Source organism: Muntiacus reevesi, chromosome 2 (assembly GCF_963930625.1).
Source record: "Muntiacus reevesi chromosome 2, mMunRee1.1, whole genome shotgun sequence".
NCBI classification, from domain to species: domain Eukaryota; kingdom Metazoa; phylum Chordata; class Mammalia; order Artiodactyla; family Cervidae; genus Muntiacus; species Muntiacus reevesi.
In genome coordinates, this window is record NC_089250.1 from 104,802,101 (window position 1) to 104,806,234 (window position 4,134).

The window sequence follows — 4,134 nt, forward strand, 5'->3', positions numbered from 1 at the left end:
TATGCATTTACTGCCTGCTGTGGTATTGTTGCTATCTTTTACTGCGGTTTTTGGCTAAGATAAATGAACTCATAAGATAACTATTTGTTTCATGCCTTAGAGGATTTATTCAAAGCTTTATTTAATGGCCTGTAGTATAGTACTATGACAATGCATTCTGAGGAGCTCTGCATGGGGGTAAAATCAGCATGGTGAATTGTTTTTACCAGTTTCCCTACACCCTTGTGAGGATGTCACAGGTGGAATTCTTTGGCAAACATTGCTGTCTGTTGTACCCACACACCAGAGGCTCTTCTGTGTGCTGGAAATATGTAATAAATGAAACAGTTAATATCCATGCCCTCATGGAGATTATATTTGGTATGGCGACAGATAAGGATAAGTTAACAAATAAACAATGTCAGCTCTATGAGGGCAAATATTGTTGTCTGTACAGTTATGTATGGTGCCTAGAATAGAGTAGAAGCACAAATGAATGTGAAACTAATAGATCTGATTTCAGAGATAAATGCTAGAAAGTAGTAGAATAAGGAAAGAGAATGGTAGTATTTCGTGGGCTATTTCATGTGGAATGAGGGGTCTTCTCATGTCCAAAGGCCAGTCTGATGCATAGTGGCCTTCACTTGTCCAGTAGTGTTTTAAGCTTTGGTTGGAGACACAGCTAGTAGGAACTCAAAGACATAGGCTTTGGGGTTGGGCAGATCGTGGTTTAGCTTCTGTCATCACTACCAGCTCAGTAACCTTGCCCTCTCTATGGCTTGGTCCCTACATTCAAAAAAGATGGATAGTAATGCCTACTTAGAGTTGTTTGGGAGGTTAAATGGCATCTGATGACATTTAAGTCTTGGTATACAGGAAGTGTTTTATAAAGGAACCTGAAAGTTTGAGTTTGTGTTGGGCTGTGAATTGAGCTCTTAGGTCATTGGAAGAACTTATTTCTTGAGCAACTGCTAAGTTGAGGCTGATTACAGCCTGGGGATTAAAGTGATTTGGTGGCATTTAGGTCAAGGAATAGCCAAGTTTGCAGTTAGTCATCTCTCTGACTTTTTCTTCAGTAGTTCAGAGTTCAGATCGTATTTAATTGAGATAGCAATCTTTATTCGTCTAACCTTTGCCTTCATAGACACAAAGGCTGAACAGGTGGCACTGACTATCGTTCTCCCTTACTTCTGTATAATCAATAGTGAAATGCCTGGAAGGGCATGTTTCTTTTAATATTTTGTGTTTGAGCAACTTTAATTTATAGAACTTGCTTTCCACTGTGACTTACATTGTAGCAGACATAGCCCATTCTTGCCCAGGTGGTGTCAAGAAATACCTGTGAACTGAACTGGATAATGGATTTGGTTTCATATTTAAGTGAGGATATACATCACTTGGGCTTCCCAGGTGTTGGTAATGGTAGAGAACCTGCCTGCCAGTGTAGGAGACATAAGAGACGTGGGTTTGACCCTTGGGTCGGGAAGATCCCATGGAGGAGGGCATGGCAACCCACTGCAGTATTCTTGCTTGGAGAATCCTGTGGACAGAAGAGCCTGGCGGGCTACAGTCCATGGGGTCACAAGAGTCAGACAGGTCTGTGCACGCATGCAAACATACGTCACTTAGAGTGTTATTAATTCTCCCACTTTCTCCAGTTTGAAAGCCAGAATTGGTAAATCAGAGAAGACGCTTTAGGCCAAGACACTTGCAGACTCTGGCAAGTTTAAATGTTAGTGAAACCTCAGGTAATGTGGGGGCGGGGGGTGCTGTAAGCTGCTTGTACATTGAGCTAAAGTGTATTTATAAATACTAGTGATAGCTTACTTTCCACCTGTCCTGTCTGGGGGGTGGGGGGGGGGGTGGGAGGAAGAGCTCTGTGGTTAGGCAGAATAAGATTAAAGAAAGATGAAATCAGATGAAACAAACAAGGAAAAATATAATTGGAGTGGCCCTAATTAATTCTCTGCAGTGTGTTTGAAATTGTCGCTGTGAAAACAAATCTTCCTTCTCTGCTACAAGTTGGACATGTCACTTTCTTTGTGGCCTTATGGGCAAGCTAATTTCAAGGCATACTTTTTTTTCACTAAGGTGATGTTTTCAGTCTTTCCAAAACACAACTTTTTTTTTGTTCTTGAAGTTTTCTAACAGATTTTGAACACTTGTCTGAAAACCCTCCTTGGACTATTGTGGATTCAGGTCAACATCAGCACTGAATATGGACTAAGGCTTAGATACTGACTTCAGTTCTGGCAGTATAGATCTAGGTAACTTAGTAAAATGTGGTTAATACATAGCTGGTTAACAATAATAACCAATGACTTGTAAAGCATTGTACATTGTGTTTATGGACAAGTGTGAATCTACAAAATGGAATTGAATCTTTTGAAAAATGACTTCTTGTGAATCACAAGGCTATCATCAGGAACCACCAAAGATTCTTAACACCTCGAAATTGGGAGTCTGTAATGATATAGTCATTCTTTGTCCAATTCGAAACAAACCTATGAGTATATAATGAAAAGTTGTGGTTTAATAAGAGAAGAAAATGGATAAATGATTTGGCTGTTTCCTTTCTGTATTTCAAAGGTTATAAAATACATACACTTGAACAGAGATAGCAATGTTTGTAAACATCCTTCTGAATTAGCACTATTATCTAAAAGCCTGTCACTCAATGTAATAGGACACGTCCACGCAGAGGTGATAAGCGATAGTTGTCTTTATGGGCAAAAAAGATGCTAGAGATGGAAAAAATACCTTTGCAAATAGGATCAGGCTTTAAAGATTGAATTTAAGAAGTTACTTTTGGCAAATTTGGGTTGAAGAGGCGATGTTGAAATCTTTTAAGGCTACACTCTTAGAATCTGTCCAGAGACTCAATATCAAGTGCTCCCTAAGCAGTCCAGGCCCTTGAAAAGCCGCTGGTGCTTACAGAGGCTTGGTAAAGGCCTGTAACCTCGGCGACTACTTTGAACTGCTATTCGACACACCTCTAAAGTGCAGCAAAACTGATAATCTCCTGCTGGGAAATCGCTTTCTTCTCAAGTGCTTGTAATTCGGTCAAGATCATAGATATTTTTTAAAGTCCCTTAAGTAATTTGTAATGTTCACAAATTGCCTTTTTCTTTCCTCTTAACAGCTACATTTTCATTTTCTTAGCATGTTCATCGCTCACTGTTATTCTTTAAAAACTGATAAATAGATGTTGATCACATGTATTTAAAAGTACTATATAATAGAAATTCAAAACAAAGCTCCCTCGGAAGTAAGAACTTTCCCCTAAGTCACACTTGTGTACATTAACTTACCTCTAGCTATACACATAAGCCAAGTAAGCTTAAGCCTCTTTTTAAAAAGTAATTTTTGTCAAGGGAATACATACACATCTTTATTTATTTATTTGAGTAAAATTTTGGTTTTTTTTTAAATATAAACTCATTTATTTTAATTGGAGGCTAATTACTTTACCATATTGTATTGGTTTTGCCATACATTGACATGAATCCACCATGGGTGTACATGTGTTCCCCATCCTGAACCCCCCCCCCCACCTCCCTCCCCATCCCATCCCTCTGGGTCATCCCAGTGCACCAGTCCTGAGCATCCTGTCTCATGCATCAAACCTGGGCTGGCGATTTGTTTCACATGTGATAATGTACATGTTTCAATGCCATTCTCCCAAATCATCCCACCCTCGCCCTCTCCCACAGAGTCCAAAAGACTGTTCTATACATCTGTGTCTCTTTTGCTGTCTCGCATATAGGGTTATCGTTACCATCTTTCTAAATTCCATATATATGCGTTAGTATACCGTATTGGTGTTTTTCTTTCTGGCTTATTTCACTCTGTATAATAGGCTCCAGTTTCATCCACCTCATTAGAACTGATTCAAATGTATTCTTTTTCATATACAACTTTAAAAACCACAAACACGCACTTTCAACTCTATTATTTATTTCTTCTAATATTTACCTCATTGCCTGCATAATATACATCCTCTGCTAACTCTTGAGTCATCATTTTAAAGCATTAGCTACTGATTTCTTGTTATGTTAGGTGAGGATTTAGCTTTCTTAAATCACTCCTTTTCTCCATTTCTCTTTTGATATAGCTATTATTCCTTTTTGTTTTGTTATTAATAAATAAGTTAGT